The sequence below is a fragment of the Herpailurus yagouaroundi genome, unplaced genomic scaffold (assembly GCF_014898765.1).
Source record: "Herpailurus yagouaroundi ecotype Mexico unplaced genomic scaffold, PumYag 28, whole genome shotgun sequence".
NCBI lineage: Eukaryota > Metazoa > Chordata > Mammalia > Carnivora > Felidae > Herpailurus > Herpailurus yagouaroundi.
Window position 1 is genome coordinate 71,575,300 of NW_024412376.1, and position 23,931 is coordinate 71,599,230.

Sequence of the window (23,931 nt, forward strand, 5' to 3'; positions counted from 1 at the left end):
CAAATTATATAACTGACAAAGAGTTAATATTCAAAATATATAAAGAACTCATACAATTCCATAGCAAAAACAAATAATTTGACTTAAAAATGGGGAAAAGAGGGGTGCCTGGCTGGCTCAGTTGGAAGAGCATGCAACACTTGACCTCTGGGTCATGAGTTTGATCCCCACGTTGGGTGTAGAGATTACTTAAATAAATAAATATTTTAAAAATTAAAAATTAAAAATGGGTGGAACATCTGAATAGACATTTTTCCAAAGAAGACATACAGATGGCCAACAGACACATAAAAAGGTGCTCACCATCACTGATCATCAGAGAAGTGAAAATCAAACCACAAGGAGGTATCACCTCAAAATAGGATGAGAAAAAAAAAGCTGTTAGAATGGCTATTACCAAAAAGACAAGAAATAACAAGTATTGGCAATGATGTAGAGAAAAGGGAACCCTGTGCACTGTTGCTGGGAATGTAAATAGGTGCAATTATAATGGAAAACAGTATGGAAATTTCTCAAAAACTTGAAAATAGAACTACCAAATGGTCCAGCAATTCCACTTCTGGATATTTATCTGAAGGAAATGGAAGCACTATCTCAAAAAGATATATGTACTCCCATATTCACTGCACTACTATTTCCAATAGCCAAGACATGGAAGCAACCTAAGTGTCCACTGATGAATGAATGGATCGGGAAAATGTGATACACACACACATACTAAAATATTCAGCCAAGAAAAAAAATGAATGAGATGCTGCCATTTGCAACAGCATGGATGGACCTTGAGGGAATTATGCTAAGTTAAGTAAAAAGGCATATAACATATATTCCCATATATATGTGAAATCTAAAAACAAAAAAACACATACACAAACAAGAACCTCTACTCATAGATACAGAAAATAGTTCGGTGGGTGCCAGAAGTGGAGGGTAGGAGAGGTGAAATGGATGAAGGGAACTAAAAAGTACAAAGTTCCAGCTATAAAATAAGTATGTCTTTGGATATAATGTGCAGCATGGGGACTGTGTTAATAATACTATATTTTATATTGAAAGTTGCTAAGAGAGTAGATTCCAAATGTTCTCATCACAACGAAAAAAACTAATTATGTGTGGTGATGATGTTACCTACAGTTATTGTGATGATCACTTCATAATATATACAAATATTAAATAATTACATTGTTCACCTAAAAATAATATGCTACAGATCAATTATATATCAACTAAAATACATAATTAAAACTATAAATGTCCTTATGTCAGTTCAAGTAAATTTCTGTTGTCAAATAAATTTGCCAAAAAGAAAAATAACTTGAATTTCAGAGATGTTTATATTTTTGGAATTGTGGATAAGGTATCGTTAGAGAAATCCAGAGAAACCTCTCTATGGGATTCCTATGACAACCTTCAATAAATAGGGTGTCACATTCATATACCCAGAGACAGCAACACATCAGTGGTACTTTTTGTTCTCCACAGTTCATGCCCATCCTCATATGTCTATCAACATGTCTCTATCCCAGGCCTCCTCCAACCTCCCTCAAGATCTTTTAATACTTCTCTTTCCAGGCCCCTGAAGAGCCAAACCATTTGCCATTTCCCAAGATGCCACATATGTACTAAACTTTAGTTTAGATATAGTAGTGGGTGACTCTGAAACATAGGGGCAGGGACAGAAGTAGATTGGCTACTGGGGTCTCATGTCATAGCAGATAATTGCAACCACTCACCAATATCCTGACCAACATGGAATAGGAGGATTAGCACAACCATAGTAGGAAGTTGGAAGACTGAGAAAATCCTCTTTACCTAGTGGCTACTAGCTGACAACACAGATACTGGTTAAATAATTAAACAGAACAAAATAATTGTGTAAGTTATTTCAAAACGCTTATCAAAGATGTAGAAGGAAAAAAAATTCTAAGAACTCTTCAGTGTTCATTTGGTAGATGTTGTTACCTTAAAGTCAATTTATTTAAAACCAAACAAAACAAACTTTGAGACTCAGAGGTACGGCATGCCCATGTTTATATTTTTAGCACTGGAACATTTTCTCAATCTCAAACTTTGTAATCATCTGTGACTTTTATATCTCTTCAGATCCTACATTCAAGCAATGCTCATCATGTTTCCCTTAAAGAGGCTTCTGACATTTATTCATGATGCTTTCTTTTCATCCCTTGTTTCTGACTGCAGACCCTTATTTAATTTTTTTATTATGAACTAATGTTCTAATCGAGCTTTCCCTCTCTAAACAAGCCTGCCTACCCTGGCAAGATTAGTTTTTCTGAAAATCTATTTTCAACAGTAAACTTTTGACCCAAAATTATAAAATACATAAATAAAAATCTTCTTGTCAATTAAACAAGTTTAATTGTTTGTTTAATTTAAACAAGTTTAGAAGGAAATCCCTAAAGTGAGAAAGTTTATTTACAGCATGTTTGAGTGATTATTATTTTTTTTTTAATTTTTTTTTTCAACATTTTTATTTATTTTTCGGACAGAGAGAGACAGAGCATGAACGGGGGAGGGGCAGAGAGAGAGGGAGACACAGAATCGGAAACAGGCTCCAGGCTCCAAGCCATCAGCCCAGAGCCTGACGCGGGGCTCGAACTCACGGACCGCGAGATCGTGACCTGGCTGAAGTCGGGCACTTAACCGACTGCGCCACCCAGGCGCCCCTAGTGATTACTTTTTAAGCTGGGTACTTCAAAAAGGAGGCTTGTAACTTAGAAGCAAAAGACAAAGTCTCCAAAGAAAAACAGGAAAATGTCAGAAATGGTCATTCGCAAATGAAGAAGTATAAATAGACAATGAACAGAAAAGAAATTATAAGTTGATAATTATGAAAATGTAAATTAAAATACAACTCATGGGGCCCCTGGGAGGCTCAGTCTATTAACCATCCAACTCAATTTTGGCTCAGGTCATGATCTCACAGTCATAAGATTGAGCCCCAAGTCTTGCATTGGGTCTGTGCTGCTGGGTGTGGACCTACTTGGGATTCTCATTCTCCATCTCCCTCTGCCCTCTTGCCTCACTCACTTGCCTGCAGATGCGTGCATTCTCTGTCATAAAATGAAATGGAATAATGAAATGAAATGAAACATTAAAAAATAAAATAAAAATAAAATAAAATGAAATAAAATATTAAAAAATAAAATAAAATATTAAAAATATTAAAAAATAAAATAATAAAATAAAATAAAATAAAGCTCATTACCTTTCTATACTACCCAGAGAGGGATCCATATGGTGTTTCGGGTTCCTCTCATAAATTAAAGGGAAAGTTTCATAAGTTTGATGTCCCACAAACAAAAAAGGAAGATGTCCTCAAATCCGTTGCAGAAGGAACCCACTAAGATAGCAACAGACTTGACTTCCAAATGGAATAGTACATCTATAAATGAAAAGAGATAGCATCTATATCATAAACCTGAAAAGAACCTAGGAGAAGATTCTGTTGGCAGCTTGTATCATTGAAAGCTCAGCTGATATTCGTGGCATATTCTCCAGGAATACTGGCTGATGAGATGCACTAAAGTTCGCTCTTTGCCCCTGGAGCCACTTCTATTGCTGGCCACTCCACTCATGGAACCTTTCCCAGCCACATTCAGGCAGCCTTTTGGGAGCTGCGACTTCTAGTGGTTACTGGTCCTGGGGCCCACCAGCAGCCTCTCACAGGGGTATGTTGTGTTAATCTGCCTACCATTGCTCTTGGTAACACAGACTTTGCTCTGCACTATGAAGACACTGCCATGCCATGCAACAACAAGGGAGCTCATTCTGCAGGCCTGATATGGTAAATGCTGGCCCAGGGAGCTCTGAGCACATGTGACACCATCTTCCTTGAATATCCACAGGAGGTCATGCCTGTTCTCTACTTATAAAGATCCTGAAGAGAATGAAAAGGAAAATCAGGTGGAGATTGAACAGGCTGTAACCAAGAAGGAATTTAAGGGTGAATGGATTGCTCCAGCTCCCGAAATTTACTGCTAATTCAACCTAAAGTCTCTGACTAGTCTGAAGGTGTACAGGTTCCTTTTGTGCCTATTGAGTAGTTCCCTACTGAAGACTGAAGCACTCAACCTGTCACCAAAGACCGGTCTGCAACTCCCACTGCTCAGGCCACTGAATGGGTAGAAAGAGCCCCTGAAATTTTAAGTTCTTCTTCCACAGACTCTTGGCCAGAAATGTAAATAAGGGTATTGAAATGTTTCTTAAAAAAAAAAAAAATTCAGCCCATTATTAACTGCTGTCATGTTGGTCAAGATTACAAAGAATGATAATATCCATTATTAGTGAAAGGGAGAAAACAGATCCCCTCATGAACACTACTAAATGGAATGTAAATTGATACAAAATTTTCTAGAGAAAAATTCCATAATATGTTCTTAAAACTTTTCAATTTTAAAAGATATGTTCTTTGATCTAGGATTTACATTTTTAGAAATTTATCCTAAGAAATAATAATGCATTTGCCCAAGGTAGATCTATAAACATGCTTGTCTCAAAAGGATTTATGCCTGAAAAATGAAACAGAAGAGAAAAACAAACAAGCTGGTTTAAAGAGCTGTGTAATCTTTATATGGTACAATACTGTGTGCAATCATCCAAATGATAAAATAGAATATATTATAGACTGGGAAATATATTTAGAGTCTTAGATAACAAAACAAAATAATAACTAATATGTAATTTATGAAATCATATAAAGAAAATATGTATAAATAGAAAAAAGTGTCGAGGTGCCTGCATGGCTCATTCGGTTAAGCGTCTGACTTCAGCTCAGGTCATGATCTTGCAGTTCGTGAGTTGGAGCCCCGCATTGGGCTCTGTGCTGACAGCTCAGAGCCTGGAGCCTGCTTCAGATTCTGTGTCTCCTTCTCTCTGCCCCTCCCCCACTTGCACTCTGTCTCTGTCTGTGTCTCTCAAAAATAAATATTGAAAAAAAAGAAAAGAAAAAAAGTCTCAAAATATGTAACCAAAACCGCTAACAGGGTTTTCTCTAGTGATCTTTCTTTTTTAATTAAAAATACATTTTCCAAAATATGTAATATTTTATATAAAATGAGGTTTTTCAATTTTTATTTATTTAGTTTTTTTAGAGACAGCATGTGCTTGTGGGGAGGGGCAGAGAGGGAGAGAGAAACCTAAGCAGGCTCCACACTGTCAGTGCAGAGCCCAATGAGGTGCTCAATCTCACAAACTGAGAGTTCATGACCTGAGCTGAGATCAAGAGTCGGATGCTCAACTGACTAAGCCACCCAGGTGCCCAAGTTTTTAATTGTAAAAATGAATGGCTATTATTTGCACGCTAAAGAGAATACCTGAGGACCAGAGTCCCTATAGATCCCGTTATCCTGTCATTTCTCCCTACTTCCTTTCCCTTCCACATAGCCGACCTGGGTCATTGAATTAACACAACCCACTTAGTCTGGAGGCTCTCACAGGGAGGACAGATATCCTGGCTGCATAATAATTCTTCTGTATTTGTGTCCATGGCCCTCCTAAACATTCAGCTTCAGGAATGACATAAATAATGTCAACCAGATAAGCCAAATGCCAAATCTATCCAGATAATTAACAGGGTGATAGATTTTGAAGTTAAATCAACTGAAGCAGTGATATTTAAGGGTAGTGTATTGTTGTTCAAATGAAGGTTTTTTTGTAATGTCTTCTCCAGTCAGTTGTCTTTAATTAAACTTAGGAAACAGATAAAAATCCGTATTTAATCTTTTGAAAAATTAGAATAACTAGTAGTTTCCACTTCTTGCTTCCAGTTATTGCCATTAAATTATATTCTCTTGGTATAACATATACATTTTAAAAAATCCCTAACACACACAAGTAACAAATCCATCAACATATATTTATAAACACAAACATAGCAATATATATACTATATAAGACAGGAATGGTATTTCTGAATGCTTTAATCATAAATGGCAGCAGGTATTATAAGCAAAATAAGTTCCCAGAAGAAGATCAATCTTCATTTTTAGCACAGGATAACCTTTTGTTTTATGGTACACATTTCACAATATTAAAACAACCTGGTTTACCTGATTAAAATCAGGGGTAAAAGGCCAATGTTAATGAGAAGCAACAATGTATGAAAAGCACCCTGGGGCCATGTATTGACCAGTTGGTGGAGGCCTAGTTTCAAAGTCCTACCCCTGCAGGGACAAGTTATCAAATCTTTTCCTGTGTAGATGTATCAAGAATTTACATAGGGTGCCTGGGTGGCTCAGTCATTAAGCATCTGACTTAGGCTCAGGTCATGATCTCACAATTGGTGAGTTTGAGTCCTATATTGGGTGAGTCAGTGCCCTGCTTTGGGTGAGTTCCAGCCCTGTTTCCTGTAAACACATGAGCCCTAGGTGAGCCCAGCTTCTCTCTCTCTCTTTCTTTCTCTCTCTCTGTCTGCCCCTTGCTCACTTGCACTTTCTCTCTCTCTCTCTCAAAAAAAAAAAAAAAAAGGTATTTACATAAAATTTTCAAAATGTGCATTCCCCTGTCTGGGTTTAAGGTACTCTAATGATAACCAATTTGGAGTAGAAGTGCTTGTTCCAAATCAGAATTAGGATTGTTTCCAAATTCAGCAAAAACAGCAGTCCTCTTCTGTGTCTTGACTTCAGGTGACTGCTGAACGACAAAATGTTTCCCTCTCTTGGTGCACCTTCTCAGCCTCCTGTTGATTCCACTGTTCAGAACTTTTCAACATGAATGTCAATTGTTTGCTGCCAGCCCTAGCTTCTGATACACTCAATGTCCCATTTTTTGCCTCAAATTTCAAGTGATCTTCAAGGGTTTTATTCATCAGCTTCTGCTTTGTGACAGAATCTTTGAAGCTTCTGAATTCTCCTGTTTTGACATCATAAAACTGGGGCTTGAGGACTGTCTGCTGGTTCTCCCTAAGTCCTTCCTGCTGTTTTCTCCTCCTGGTGGAGAAGTCTGTTGTTTCCTGACCTTTTCAACCCATTTTTTTTTTTTTTTTTTTTTTTTTTTATCATCTGAGATCTTAGAACTTTCTGCCTCACTCAGTTTTCCTTTCAGTTCTTCCTCCTCTTCTTTTTCATAAAATATTTATTGCTCTAAGGGTCTTCTTCCTTCACTAATTTTTTAAACAACTGGATTCAAAAGCTTTAATTCTTTACTCTTTGTGTCTGCTTTGAAGTCAGTGTTCTCAAACAATTTTAAGCCAGTCATTGATGAGAATATTAGAAAGGCTCTTAATTTTTTTTTCCATGCAGATTTTCCTTCTCTTCCTCTCCCTCAATTATTATTATTATTATTTTTTTAATTTTTTTTTCAACGTTCATTTATTTTTGGGACAGAGAGAGACAGAGCATGAACGGGGGAGGGGCAGAGAGAGAGGAAGACACAGAATCGGAAACAGGCTCCAGGCTCTGAGCCATCAGCCCAGAGCCCGACGCGGGGCTCGAACTCACGGACCGCGAGATCGTGACCTGGCTGAAGTCGGACGCTTAACCGACTGCGCCACCCAGGCGCCCCTCCTCTCCCTCAATTATTAAGTGCCAGCTCTTTGTTAACTTTTGGCAATTTCCTTAAGTGGACTCTGTGCACATGGTCTATCTTCTGTCAGATCTTACCTTTCCTATATTCTTCATAAGCAAATGGCTTTACCATCAATTTTACCTGTGACAGTCTTACATCCATGAAAAATCCATGCATATATGCTTCATGAAAAGGTGATCTAATGAGATGTATGAGCCCTAAATTTTCAAAGTCTGTCTTGATGACAAATGTGTAATCATCATGAACTGTGCTTTCAAAATTCTTAAAATTCTTCTGTCAAGTTTCCTAAAAAGACACACCACCTGGTAGCAGGACCTAAAACTAGATTACCAGTTTATTATAAAAGGATATAACTAAAGAACAGCCACATGAAAGAGATACATAGGGCATTGTAGAGCAAAAGGGCTCAGATCTTCCATGCCCCCTCCTAGTATGACACTTCTTGAATCTCCACATGTTCCTAACCCAACAGCTCCAAGGATAACGTGTTTTTGTGAACCAAAACATGAAACATGGATGTCATATATAAAAGTATACTTATGGGAAAAGAAATTAAAAAAAAATAAAAGCAAACTTATGGGGACAGTGAAGCAGCTTATTTTAAATCTGCATTTCTTCTGATAGTCTGGGACAGATGATTGATTTAGAAGCATCTTCAGAAAATGCTGGAAAAACTGCTTTTCATCTTATGTTTATTACCACCCCCAGGCTTTCAGAAACAATGTAAAAAATTAGGGTAAGCAGTTCTTAAGAATTTGAGAGTATCAGGACAAAAAAAAATCAATAGAGTAATGTTTTAAATTAACAAATATTTCAACATTTTCAAAATGAAATAGGACTGAGAAGGAATGTGACTGTTTTAAATGCATACCATACGCTAGGTACTTTCTTATATATTAACTTCTTGAGGATACATATCCACTTCATAGGCTATATATAGAAAAGAGTTTAGTCTAGCTAGTTTAGCAGAAATACTAAAGGAAATTAAATATCTCCTAGAATCTCTGGAAGAGTTGGAACAGAACCAGACTTGGATGCTGCACTGACAGGAATGGTACAGAGAGGAAAAAACTCTCAAATAGGACTTAAAAATGAAAATTATTCTGAGAAGTTTAAAAAGCATAATGGAAATTATTAGCATCATTAGAAACTAAAAGTCCATTAGAAAACATAGTGAATAACTTCTCTCAACTTTCACACGATTGATCTTCATCTAATTTCATGGCCATTGTAGGTAACTAAAAGCAATATGTGTCCTTCACACTTGCTGACATTGATTCTAGTTCTAATGATGATTAAGTAAGTGTTACAAATTACAAGACAGTCACCAAAGTGATTATCAGTAGTAGATTGCATTATTTGCTCAGAATTATTTGTCCCCTCCCCAACTTTGTCATACTTCCCCATTGGCAGGGAATATATCCTCTTGCCACACTGACATTGGTTTAGTAGCATGACTTGCTTTGGTCTATGGAGTGTGAGGGGATGTGATATACATTTGTTCAAATAAAAGTTTTATTTTATTTTTTTACTGTTTTTGTTTGTTTTGTTTTGTTTTTTAAGTAGAACCCAATGCAGGGTTTGAACTCGGGACCCTGAGATCAAGACTTGAGCTGAGATCAAGAGTCTGAGCTCAACCAACTAAGCCACAGCCACCCAAGTACTCCTAAGTAGAAGTTTTAAATGTTTTGCCTGGATTGGTTCTGTCCCACCTGAGAAGCTGTTCTTTGCCATGAGAACATCATGTCACAGATGGTGGCTCCTTATTCAGAAGGGATCCAGGAACGAGAGGACTCACGGACCTGGGCCGAACCCAGTAGAACCCAGTAGAGAACAACCTTCAAATTATACCCACAACAATAAAAAAAATGTGCATTGTGGAAAGTGGTGCAATTTTGTTGCTGACATTCACAAAAGTTGGCTAATATACAGGTAAGCACAACTTTTTTAAGTGGGATCAAATTTAGAAGTCACAAATTTACAGGGAAAATTAGTTCCCTTTAGGATTAAATTAGTACTGAATTTTGCTTCCAGATACCAACCCAAGTAATTTGTTTCTCCCAGGAAAAAGATCTTTTAGCAAAAGGAGAAATATATTCCACAGAGACCTCAATCTCGTAAAAGAAAGTATATAGTGTGTATTTCACTTTTTATACAATACATGAACACCTTTGGAAACTTTACTAAGTTGTATAATATTTTATTAATCATAATCAGTTTCAGATACAAATAAAAATAAAATTGAATGTAGAATTCAGAAGAAATGATAATTAGTATGAATTTGCTTTAAAACAATTTCTATGAACTAAACATCGTTATTTCTGGGTATGTTCAAATATAAGACAAAGGGTTTTTTTTTTTTCCTCCTAAAATATTAACCCTCAAACAACAGCATATAGTTACTTTATATCCAAGTCTCACAAAGTCTACTTATTGCTGGTCCTCTCTCAGTTCCCTAAATTCTGACTAACCAAGTACTATTTAGGAAAAAGACACATTAGTCTGAAACCACACAGGTCAGTACTAGTATGCAGTGATTAATTAGTTGGTGAGAAAGCAAGAAACAATTTTGATACTACAGATTTCTTCATTATTCTAGTGTGTATGACTTCACAACTGCAAGGATTTGATTGTAAATAAACCTTTTAAAATTTACTTAAAAAGCAAAGCAGAAAATGGTTGTGTTGGAGAAATCATGAATGCATATACACATAGGACAATATAAAAACCAAATGTACTCATATTTTTTGATTGTATACTTTTAGGATAAATTTTCCAGTGAGAACATCATATACAGATCCCAAAGGGGTCTTAGCTAAAAAAAAATGTGGACCAATAAAATAATGTGCTCTCAACAAATGCATTAGAGGATTCAACAAGGAACTCTAATGACGATAAGACTGTTTTAGAAGATGCACATGGAAAGCTTGACTAAACTATTTTCAAGAAATGTGAAAAAGTGTATTTCTATATTAAAATGTAATTATATAACTTGTGATTTTGACTATACTTCATAACTTATTTAACAAATTAAATATTAGAAGTTGATATTTAATCATTTTATATACATAATTTAAAAAACTCCTTTTGAATCGTCCCCTCGGGAAAATGGGGGTTAATTCATAGTAGGAATGTGTGGTATCTAACTCCATTCTGACCCATTTCCCTTTAATATTGACTAACTACTGTTATTAAATCTCTCATACTTTTCCCACCCAAGATAATTTCACTCATTCACTAATCAATTAAAAAGTCTAGAATGCAGTTTACAAGAAAAAAATGTCCATTTTTTCTAACATCAGAAGCCTAAAGATTCAACGGAAAGGCAGAGGTCTTATTTAATCATTCTAACTTTTGTGATTATTTTTACTTTTGATTAATGAAGAAGCAGCTAGAATTCAAGAGCCAAAGGGTAAGCTGTCACCTCAGGCTCAGATCAACCCTTTGCTAATTAGGACATTGCTGAGCCCAGTTAGACAAGTAATGATTTGACTACTGTCATTAGTAAAAGGGGGTAGCTAAGTTGGTTTCTTCAACCACATTTTAAACTGAATTTTCATTAAATCCATAAAGGCACATTTATTTTATTTTATTTTTTTTCAACGTTTTATTCATTCTTGGGACAGAGAGAGACAGAGCATGAACGGGGGAGGGGCAGAGAGAGAGGGAGACACAGAATCAGAAACAGGCTCCAGGCTCTGAGCCATCAGCCCAGAGCCTGACGCGGGGCTCCAACTCAGGAACCGCGAGATCGTGACCTGGCTGAAGTCGGACGCCTAACCGACTGCGCCACCCAGGCGCCCCAAGGCACATTTATTTGAAAAATGGCAAAAACAACAAAAGGAAGACTACATAATTCCCTTTCGGGATCTATTTCCCCCATGGTTTTAAAATTCCAAAATTTGAGGCTGACTTTTACTAATAGGACACACAAATGGAAATTACTTTCCCATTGACATGTGACTGGATTGATATGAGCCCATGTAGGTTAATCCTTCCAGAATAATAGTTAATAGGACTGTAAAAGTTATATCAGAAAGTTACACTCTTGTCCACTCCAGAAAAACATGGCAGAAATAAGAAAATCCAGGGGCACGAAGGTGGCTCAGTCTGTTAAGTGTTTGACTCTTGATTTTAGTTCAGGTCATGATCTCATGGTCATTAGATGGAGCCCCACGTTGGGTTCTGCACTAGGTGTGGAGCCTGCTTGAGATTCTCTCTCTCCCTCTTCCTTCGCGCCTCTCCCACTCATGCTCTCTTTCTCTCTAAAAGAAAAGAAAAGAATAGAAAAGAAAAGAAAAGAAAAGAAAAGAAAAGAAAAGAAAAAAGAAAAAATTGGGAATAAGATAATCTAAGATAATCCAATGAGTCTCTTGGAGCCTACCTGCAAAAATTTAACTCTGACCCCTTCAGGTTAGTTTTGTCCAATATTTTAATTTAAAGGATTAGTCTTTTAAAGAAGCACTTGTGCTTTTGGACAACCTGATCTAAAAATAATTTAAAAATTAAGTATGTGTATAAATTTGATTGGATCCTACTCTCACCTTCAATCTCTTTTCTTGAGCAACCAATTCCCAGGCCAGACAAATCATCCCCAGCTACTAATCCCTTGTTTTTTCATATCTGTAGGACAGGTATCATACATGCCTGATGACTGTGCTCTGGTGCTTTGCTCTTTGAAGTGTGGTCTGTGGTCAAGCTCACAGAAAAGCTGACTAGAAATGTACTTACAGGCTGCACTCAGACCCACTGTATTAGATTCTGCATTTTGAAGATGATTGGTTTGCACTTTTAAAGTCTGAGAAACATTCCTCTTGGTATTTCTTTATTGTTACTCTTTAAAAATATAGATCTTAGCTCAAGCTGCACAGTAGAATCACCTGAGAGACTTTCAAAATCTCCAGCCCTTTGCCCAGGCCTTACATCTGACTATATCAGAATCACTAAAGGTGGTCCAAGGCATCGGAACATTTTAAAGATCCCCAGATGGTCCCAATGTGAAACCAAGGTTCAAATCCTTTAGTGTGAATCAAAATCATGTGGTGAGATTCTTAAAACAGATTCTGGCCTCCAGATGCCCAGCATTTCTGACTTAATAGTATTGGGTGGGGTCTAAGATGTTGTATCTTGAATAAGTTCCACATTGCCAGTGTTTGCTGCCCTAGTGGCCAAGCTTTGAGAAATATGAACTTAGAGGATATGACTCAAAGGTAGAAATTCAAAAATCATTGCCTAGGAAAAAGTTTCCAGCCTATCTCCTGCTATCATCTTATAAATAAATTCATGAACTCAGTATTTATGATGCATTTGACACCCTGAACTCTTTTCTGAAAACGTGTATCACTACCATTCTCCAGAAACCCAAACACAGAGACACAACATGAACTTTTACCAACACCCAGAACAACTTCACTTTTAAAAAGTCAAACTTCATGTTAGATAGATATACTTGAACACAGCACAAAAACACTTGCCAATGTGTTCTTCCCTCTGGATATTTCATACCACTAAACGACATCACCACTTACCTCAGCTATCTAATCTATCAGGCATCAGAGCCATCTTTGATTATTTTTTCTCTTTTACTTTATGTACAATATGCCAACAAGTTCTACTGATCATTTTCCTGTAACACCTTTAATCATATCTTCACCTTACCCTATTATCCAGGAGCAATCAGTTTAGTCTCTATCTCCTCACAGATGATTGTACTTCTCTCTAGCCTCACCCAGTCAGGCACTGACTGCATTCCTAAAATATAAACTGCTTTGCACACACAAATCTTGCTCTCACAATCAAGAGGTGATGATAGTTCTCATAAAATAAAATCCAAAATAAATATGGCATTCAGAAGAATACTTCTACAAATTCATCTTCTCCTTCAGTCCATCTTTCCATTCTGTCTCCCACAACTTTTCTTCATAAGTCTGCTGAATTTCCAAGCCCACTGAATCTCTTATGAGTCCACAAACATGCTATTTATTTCACTTATATATATATATGTATATATGTATATACATATAAATACAAACATGTATAACCAGAATAAATATATAGAATATATTATACATATTCTATACAGTATTAGAATATATACAGTATTACATATGTATGCAACTAGAATATATAATCTATATTCTATGTAGTTCTATATACTTCTGTTATGTATAAGTAGAAACCCTCTATTCATTGTTCTTTAAAAATCCAACTCAGTCTTCAAGACTCAGATCTCTTATTGCTTCAAATGTAAAGTCTTCTTTAATACTCTCAAGTAAAATTAGTAACTCATCCCATTTTGCCATTTTACATTTTTCAATTATAAGTTTTACATCAATATGTCTTTCTTCATTCATAATAGTAACCCTCACAGCATTTAGAAATATGTGGCTCTCAATAAAATTGTTGAATTTATTATTATATAAGTGACGTAATTATCATCAAATAATAATTTCCTGTCCTTCAAGAGTTTACTGTGCCTCACTTTAAGCACATACAAAAAAGAAAGCATCAGGGAAAATTCACTGTCTAGTGAATGTGGGCAATTCTTTTCCATTAGAAGTTCATGTGGATTAGACAATCTATATAATCTACTGCCATATCAGTTGCTCCAATTTTGCAATTAAAGAATAAGTTCCAAGTCACCAATTGGGATTCTGAAGCCATTTTGACCTATTTCTATTATGAGAAAAAATTGGATAGGATAAGCATGGAGAAGACTTATTTTTTCTTTAGGTAAGAACTATCCTGTGATCATTGAAAATAATTTTTTTAATGATCTGTTTTTTGTCAGTTTCAAATACAGTTCTTTCATATACATTTTCACATCAGCATTGAAATTAAGGGAAAAAATTTCCTGTTCTTTCAGTTGAAGAGACTGCGGTACGGGAAAGCTAAATAATTTCCACGTCAGGTAATTAGTGACAAGATTAAGATAGCTAGTAGTCTGCTTCTAAACCTAGCAGAATACTTTACAGCCAATAGCTGATTTTCATTTCTTTTTTAAAACTATATAGAGAGGAGGGAAGATGGCGACGTAGGAGGATGCTGGGCTCACGGTGCGTCCTGCTGATCACTTAGATTCCACCTACACCTGCCTAAATAACCCAGAAAACCACCAGAGGATTAGCAGAATGGAGTCACCAGAGCCAAGTGCAGACGAGAGGCCCACGGAAGAGGGTAGGAAGGGCGGCGAGGCAGTGCGCACTCCACGGACTGGCGGGAGGGAGCCGGGGCGGAGGGGCTGCTCGCCGGCCAAGCAGAGCCCCCGAGTCTGGCTTGCAAAAAGCAGAGGGGCCTGACGGACTGTGTTCCGACAGCAAGCGCGACTTAGCGTCTGGGAGGTCATAAGTTAACAGCTCTGCTCAGAAAGTGGGAAGGCTGGAGGACAAAGGGAAGGAGAGCTGCTGAGCCCCCGGACAACAGAGCTCAGTTTGGTGGGGAACAAAGGCGCTCGCCAGCGCCATCTCCCCCGCCCATCCCCCAGCCAAAATCCCAAAGAGAACCAGTTCTTGCCAGGGAACTTGCTCGCTCCGCACAAACACCCAACTCTGCGCTTCTGTGGAGCAAACCTCCGGCAGCGGATCTGACTCCCTCCTGCTGCCACAGTGCCCCTCCTGAAGTGGATCACCTAAGGAGAAGCAAGCTAGCCTGCCCCTCCTGCCCCTGTGCACCTTGCCTACCCACCCCAACTAAGACGCCAGATCCCCAGCATCACAAGCCTGGCAGTGTGCAAGTAGCCCAGACAGGCCACCCCACACCACAGTGAATCCCGCCCCTAGGAGAGGGGAAGAGAAGGCACGCACCAGTCTGACTGTGGCCCCAGCGGTGGGCAGGGGGCAGACATCAGGTCTGACTGCGGCTCCGCCCACCAACTCCAGTTATACACCACAGCACAGGGGAAGTGCCCTGCTGGTCCTCACCACGCCAGGGACTATCCAAAATGACCAAGCGGAAGAATTCCCCTCAGAAGAATCTCCAGGAAATAACAACAGCTAATGAGCTGATCAAAAAGGATTTAAATAATATAACAGAAAGTGAATTTAGAATAATAGTCATAAAATTAATCGCTGGGCTTGAAAACAGTATAGCTGACAGCAGAGAATCTCTTGCTACAGAGATCAAGGGACTAAGGAACAGTCATGAGGAGCTGAAAAACGCTTTAAACGAAATGCATAACAAAATGGAAACCACCACGGCTCGGATTGAAGAGGCAGAGGAGAGAATAGGTGAACTAGAAGATAAAGTTATGGAAAAAGAGGAAGCTGAGAAAAAGAGAGATAAAAAAATCCAGGAGTATGAGGGGAAAATTAGAGAACTAAGTGATACACTAAAAAGAAGTATATACGCATAATTGGTATCCCAGAGGAGGAAGAGAGAGGGAAAGGTGCTGAAGGGGTACTTGAAGAAATAATAGCTGAGAACTTCCCTGAAGTGGGGAAGGAAAAAGGCATTGAAATCCAAGAGGCACAGAGAACTCCCTTCAGACGTAACTTGAATCGATCTTCTGCACGACATATCATAGTGAAACTGGCAAAATACAAGGATAAAGAGAAAATTCTGAAAGCAGCAAGGGGTAAACGTGCCCTCACATATAAAGGGAGACCTATAAGACTCGTGACTGATCTCTCTTTTGAAACTTGGCAGGCCAGAAAGAATTGGCACGAGATTTTCAGTGCGCTAGACAGAAAAAATATGCAGCCGAGAATCCTTTATCCAGCAAGTCTGTCATTTAGAATAGAAGGAGAGATAAAGGTCTTCCCAAACAAACAAAAACTGAAGGAATTTGTCACCACTCAACCAGCCCTACAGGAGATCCTAAGGGGGACCCTGTGAGACAAAGTACCAGAGACATCACTACAAGCATAAAACATACAGACATCACAATGACTCTAAACCCGTATCTTTCTATAATAACACTGAATGTAAATGGATTAAATGCGCCAACCAAAAGATATAGGGTATCAGAATGTATAAAAAAACAAGACCCATCTATTTGCTGTCTACAAGAGACTCATTTTAGACCTGAGGACACCTTTAGATTGAGAGTGAGGGGATGGAGAACTATTTATCATGCTACTGGAAGCCAAAAGAAAGCTGGAGTAGCCATACTTATATCAGACAAACTAGACTTTAAGTTAAAGGCTGTGACAAGAGATGAAGAAGGACATTATATAATAGCGACAGGGTCTATCCATCAGGAAGAGCTAACAATTATAAATGTCTATGCGCCGAATACCGGAGCACCCAAATATATAAAACAATTACTCATAAACATAAGCAACCTTATTGATAAGAATGTGGTAATTGCAGGGGACTTTAACACCCCACTTACAGAAATGGATAGATCATCTAGACACACGGTCAATAAAGAAACAAGGGCCCTGAATGAGACATTGGATCAGATGGACTTGACAGATATATTTAGAACTCTGCATCCCAAAGCAACAGAATATACTTTCTTCTCGAGTGCACATGGAACATTCTCCAAGATAGATCATATACTGGGTCACAAAACAGCCCTTCATAAGTTTACAAGAATTGAAATCATACCATGCATACTTTCAGACCACAATGCTATGAAGCTTGAAATCAACCACAGAAAAAAGTCTGGAAAACCTCCAAAAGCATGGAGGTTAAAGAACACCCTACTAACGAATGAGTGGGTCAACCAGGCAATTCGAGAAGAAATTAAAAAATATATGGAAACAAACGAAAATGAAAATACAACAATCCAAACGCTTTGGGACGCAGCGAAGGCAGTCCTGAGAGGAAAATACATTGCAATCCAGGCCTATCTCAAGAAACAAGAAAAATCCCAAATACAAAATCTAACAGCACACCTAAAGGAAATAGAAGCAGAACAGCAAAGGCAGCCGAAACCCAGCAGAAGAAGAGAAATAATAAAGATCAGAGCAGAAATAAACAATATAGAATCTAAAAAAACTGTAGAGCAGATCAACGAAACCAAGAGTTGGTTTTTTGAAAAAATAAACAAAATTGACAAACCTCTAGCCAGGCTTCTCAAAAAGAAAAGGGAGATGACCCAAATAGATAAAATCATGAATGAAAATGGAATTATTACAACCAATCCCTCAGAGATACAAACAATTATCAGGGAATACTATGAAAAATTATATGCCAACAAATTGGACAACCTGGAAAAAATGGATAAATTCCTGAACACCCACACTCTTCCAAAACTCAATCAGGAGGAAATAGAAAGCTTGAACAGACCCATAACCAGCGAAGAAATTGAATCGGTTATTAAATATCTCCCAACAAATAAGAGTCCAGGACCAGATGGCTTCCCGGGGGAGTTCTACCAGACGTTTAAAGCAGAGATAATACCTATCCTTCTCAAGCTATTCCAAGAAATAGAAAGGGAAGGAAAACTTCCAGACTCATTCTATGAAGCCAGTATTACTTTGATTCCTAAACCAGACAGAAACCCAGTAAAAAAAGAGAACTACAGGCCAATATCCCTGATGAATATGGATGCAAAAATTCTCAATAAGATACTAGCAAATCGAATTCAATGGCATATAAAAAGAATTATTCACCATGATCAAGTGGGATTCATTCCTGGGATGCAGGGCTGGTTCAACATTCGCAAATCAATCAACGTGATACATCACATTAACAAAAAAAAGAGAGAAAAACCATATGATCCTGTCAATCGATGCAGAAAAGGCCTTTGACAAAATCCAGCACCCTTTCTTAATAAAAACCCTTGAGAAAGTCGGGATAGAAGGAACATACTTAAAGATCATAAAAGCCATTTATGAAAAGCCCACAGCTAACATCATCCTCAACGGGGAAAAACTGAGAGCTTTTTGCCTGAGATCAGGAACACGACAGGGATGCCCACTCTCACCGCTGTTGTTTAACATAGTGCTGGAAGTTCTAGCATCAGCAATCAGACAACAAAAGGAAATCAAAGGCATCCAAATTGGCAAAGATGAAGTCAAGCTTTCGCTTTTTGCAGATGACATGCTATTATACATGGAAAATCCGATAGACTCCACCAAAAGTCTGCTAGAACTGATACATGAATTCAGCAAAGTTTCAGGATACAAAATCAATGCACAGAAATCAGTTGCATTCTTATACGCTAACAATGAAGCAACAGAAAGACAAATAAAGAAACTGATCCCATTCACAATTGCACCAAGAAGCATAAAATACCTAGGAATAAATCTAACCAAAGATGTAAAGGATCTGTATGCTGAAAACTATAGAAAGCTTATGAAGGTAATTGAAGAAGATTTAAAGAAATGGAAAGACATTCCCTGCTCATGGATTGGAAGAATAAATATTGTCAAAATGTCAATACTACCCAAAGCTATCTACACATTGAATGCAATCCCAATCAAAATTGCACCAGCATTCTTCTCGAAACTAGAACAAGCAATCCTAAAATTCATATGGAACCACAAAAGGCCCCGAATAGCCAAAGGAATTTTGAAGAAGAAGACCAAAGCAGGACGCATCACAATCCCAGACTTTAGCCTCTACTACAAAGCTGTCATCATCAAGACAGCATGGTATTGGCACAAAAACAGACACATAGACCAATGGAATAGAATAGAAACCCCAGAACTAGACCCACAAACGTATGGCCAACTCATCTTTGACAAAGCAGGAAAGAACATCCAATGGAAAAAAGACAGTCTCTTTAACAAATGGTGCTGGGAGAACTGGACAGCAACATGCAGAAGGTTGAAACTAGACCACTTTCTCACACCATTCACAAAAATAAACTCAAAATGGATCAAGGACCTGAATGTGAGACAGGAAACCATCAAAACCTTAGAGGAGAAAGCAGGAAAAGACCTCTCTGACCTCAGCCGTAGCAATCTCTTACTCGACACATCCCCAAAGGCAAGGGAATTAAAAGCAAAAGTGAATTACTGGGACCTTATGAAGATCAAAAGCTTCTGCACAGCAAAGGAAACCACCAACAAAACTAAAAGGCAACCAACGGAATGGGAAAAGATATTTGCAAATGACATATCGGACAAAGGGCTAGTATCCAAAATCTATAAAGAGCTCACCAAACTCCACACCCGAAAAGCAAATAACCCAGTGAAGAAATGGGCAGAAAACATGAATAGACACTTCTCTAAAGAAGACATCCAGATGGCCAACAGGCACATGAAAAGATGTTCAGCGTCGTTCCTTATCAGGGAAATACAAATCAAAACCACACTCAGGTATCACCTCACGCCAGTCAGAGTGGCCAAAATGAACAAATCAGGAGACTCTAGATGCTGGAGAGGATGTGGAGAAACGGGAACCCTCTTGCACTGTTGGTGGGAATGCAAATTGGTGCAGCCGCTCTGGAAAGCAGTGTGGAGGTTCCTCAGAAAATTAAAAATAGACCTACCCTATGACCCAGCAATAGCACTGCTGGGAATTTATCCAAGGGACACAGGAGTGCTGATGCATAGGGGCACTTGTACCCCAATGTTCATAGCAGCACTCTCAACAATAGTCAAATTATGGAAAGAGCCTAAATGTCCATCAACTGATGAATGGATAAAGAAATTGTGGTTTATATACACTATGGAATACTATGTGGCAATGAGAAAAAATGAAATATGGCCTTTTGTAGCAACGTGGATGGAAGTGGAGAGTGTGATGCTAAGTGAAATAAGCCATACAGAGAAAGACAGATACCATATGGTTTCACTCTTATGTGGATCCTGAGAAACTTAACAGGAACCCATGGGGGAGGGGAAGGAAAAAAAAAAAAAGAGGTTAGAGTGGGAGAGAGCCAAAGCATAAGAGACTGTTGAGAACTGAGAACAAACTAAGGGTTGATGGGGGGTGGGAGGGAGGAGAGGGTGGGTGATGGGTATTGAGGAGGGCACCTTTTGGGATGAGCACTGGGTGTTGTATGGAAACCAATTTGACAATAAATTTCATATATAAATAAAAATAAATAAATAAATAAATAAATAAATATATATTTTTTTCAACGTTTATTTATTTTTGGGACAGAGAGAGACAGAGCATGAACGGGCGAGGGGCAGAGAGAGAGGGAGACACAGAATCAGAAACAGGCTCCAGGGTCTGAGCCATCAGCCCAGAGCCCGACGCGGGGCTCGAACTCACGGACCGTGAGATCGTGACCTGGTTGAAGTCGGACGCTTAACCGACTGCGCCACCCAGGCGCCCCTAGCTGATTTTCATTTCAATTATGTGTCTAATTTACAGCATGCTGAGAGAATGACTGGCAATAGGACAGGTTTGTTATGCCACTTAAGTTCAGAACTGGAGGACTCCACTACAGAATTAAAGTAAAACCAACTTGATAGAAATATATTAAACTAGCAAAAATGTACAAATTACCAATAGTAATTTAGTAATTTTATTATTTAAGTAAATGTTTAGTAATTACTAAATAGTAACTTAATAAACATATTTCAAGAAAAACAAGTGAATCTTACTGTCTTTTGTTATACACCACAATTAAATGTCGGCATGAACCACAGAAGAAAAAAACGCTTTGAGTTCAGAAGTTACTAGGATAATATTGTGAAGTAATCACATAAATTAATTTAGAAACCAAATTTATACATGACAACTAAATACAGTGAGTGATTTCAGATTTATGTATGAATCAGTAAAAAGGGCATTTGTGGAATTCCACTAATCCAAATCCAAATTCAAATTCAATTTGGAAACATTTGAGTGAAATTTCTTGGTGAGTTGTTGGTTTTATATTGACTTAATTTCCTAATTATGATTATTATACTATGGTTGTGTAAGATGCTAAAATTTATGGAAGCTTTGTAAATTTGATTAATCTGATATTATTTCAAAATTAAAAGTTAAAAACTATAAAATATTAAAATCAACTTAAACGTACATTAAAAAAAGAAACAACCAAATTATGCATAATTTAGGTAATAGGTAAGAATATGTGTGTGTGTATGTGTGTGCATATATCCTCATAAAGTTTATTATATCCTTCCTTGCCTTAATAAACACAATATATTAAATGTATTGAGCCTTTACTTGATAACTTGGGACAATCATTTTACATTTGTGGACTACAGTATGGAACCATTTCTTCTCCTCCTACCCCTTCCTTGACTTAATACTATGTGTAAGGCATATCTTGCCTTTTTACCAAAATTTCTACCAGAAATCTATGTTGTTCTAATTGCTCCTATGTCATTTTCTCTTATGACCTGGCACCCTTTATTACTATCAGACTTTTTATTTCTTTGTTAGCCCATGGCTTTTTTCTATTTTCCTGCTGTAAATTTGAATGGACTTGAGGATTACAAGTTTTCAGAAAACCAAGCCATAGAATTATCATAAAAATATTGTCAAATACAGAGATCTGCTTTAATCGTTTTCACCCGAGAAACTAGTGGGATAAGAAAACCCAATGAAAGAACTGGATACACCCCAAGGATGGTCAGCCAGGCCAGAGAGACTCTGATTTGGCCTAAAAAACCCATCCTGGACTATTCTGAGTATCTTGGATTTGGGGGAAAGATGTGACCTTGTGGGAGATTACAACATGGGGGTTCCCTATTTTGGGAAGAAAACAGACTTTATATATGAGGCAAGTCCTGAGTTTAGGGGTGAAGGTTTAAAGGAGCCACTCTCTGAGAGGATGAGATGAGGACTGTACTTGAGATGGAAATAAGACTAACAAGATAGTCACCCCATGCAGGATCTTTTAGAGGTTATAAAGCTTTATCTTGAACATCAGCATCCGGTCTTAGGTTTCTTGTCCATCCCCATACCATTATTCCAGATTACAATTCCCTCTGGTTATCATAAAACCTTCAGTGAATCTGTAACCTGTTGTTCTTGGTAGAGTTATGAGAAATTATGGGAGGGCAGTAAAGATAAGTGGGACTTTCCCTATATGACAACTGCAGTATGATAAAAGGAGGATAGTGGCACTAGTGTTCTGGGGGCAATTATAGGAAAGTGAGTGGTGGCCCTAGGCCATGCTGAGAGTGGTAAGGAACAAAAGGCTATGTGGAGAAGCAATTGCTGCTTGTTTTAACTCAGGAAATACATGAAATATACCCTTTTTACTGACAACTATACCATATAAAGATGACCCTTATAGATGAGGTTACATGTTATAATATGAGCTATAATAAATAGACTTTATGACCACACTTTATTTTATTAACTTCACTTAAGTGTTTTACTGATTTGTTCAAGATTACTTCAGAAGTCTGAGGTTGTTGTAAAGCTCCCCCTTTTTTTTAGTGGCCGCTTTACAGTCATATAGCTTTACCAAAAACTAGACAAAAGACAACAATCTGGGGTACTCTGGAAAGTGTCTACTGCTTGAGATTTACACAGTTAACCACACACATGCATACACACACACACACACACACACACACACACACAAGGACTTCATAAAGAATATTCAGGCTGTGCTCTAAATCATTGCCCTATTTTTATAATATGCACATTTAGATATTTTGCTGGTCTAAATTATCCTTATCTGTTAAAGGCATTCATTGTGCTCTTCCTAAGCAAATTGTTGTAATGAATATTTAAATGTCTAAGGTAGGTTACAGTACATTAGAGTTACATTTTGAGATCATATTATTTCTCTCTGGGAGCTTTTACAATCTATTAGAGAAGTGCAGTCTAGGTATTATTAATCATTAACTAGAATAAATTGAAGGACCGTACTAAAATTGCAACACAAGGATTAGTTCTCTCCCAGGAATTAGAAAGTAGAATAAGAGTTTGAAATTCTTGGTATCTTTGAGTATGTCTCTATTTGGAACTGAACCTGTTATTTTTGTGTCTATTGCTGTACTAACTGTCTAATATGGCAGCCACTAACCATATATGGTTATTTGAATATAAATTTAAATTAATTATGATTAAATAAAATTAAAATGTTCCTTAGTCACATGAGCCATATTTCAAATTCTCAACAGCTGCATTTGACCAGGGGCTAACATATTTAACAGTGCAGATTTAGAACATTTCCAACATCTCAGGAAATTCCGTTGAATAGTGCTAGTGTATAGTACGATTTTCCTTTTTTCCCTTTTCTTTTACATTGTCCAGGTACACATTAAAATGTAAGCCATTATTGCAACATTTGGGAATGGCATATCCCAGTATTCTGGCTAGCTAAAATGGAAAACAGTTTAGTAATATAAACACATTTTTTCCTCATTTTCTTTCTTGGACTTAAGACACAATAAAGTTTAAATGCCTTCTGAGTTCATTCAGTCCTCATGTATAGCCAGGTTATGACCGTGCTCCTGAGAAAAGGAAATCCACTTGTTTATTCTTTATATATGTTGTACATGCTTATGTGGTATATTTTTCTTGGATTCACAGAGTCTTTGGGAATGATAATGTCCAATTTGGGAAATA

The 23,931-nt window shown here is 37.6% G+C and overlaps 1 pseudogene; it reads right to left on the reverse strand.

The window, feature by feature from the left end:
* Positions 1-5,921: 5,921 nt before the first annotated feature.
* On the reverse strand, positions 5,922-8,774 carry LOC121037680 (nucleolar protein 10-like; annotated as a pseudogene).
* Between the last annotated feature and the right edge of the window lie 15,157 nt (positions 8,775-23,931).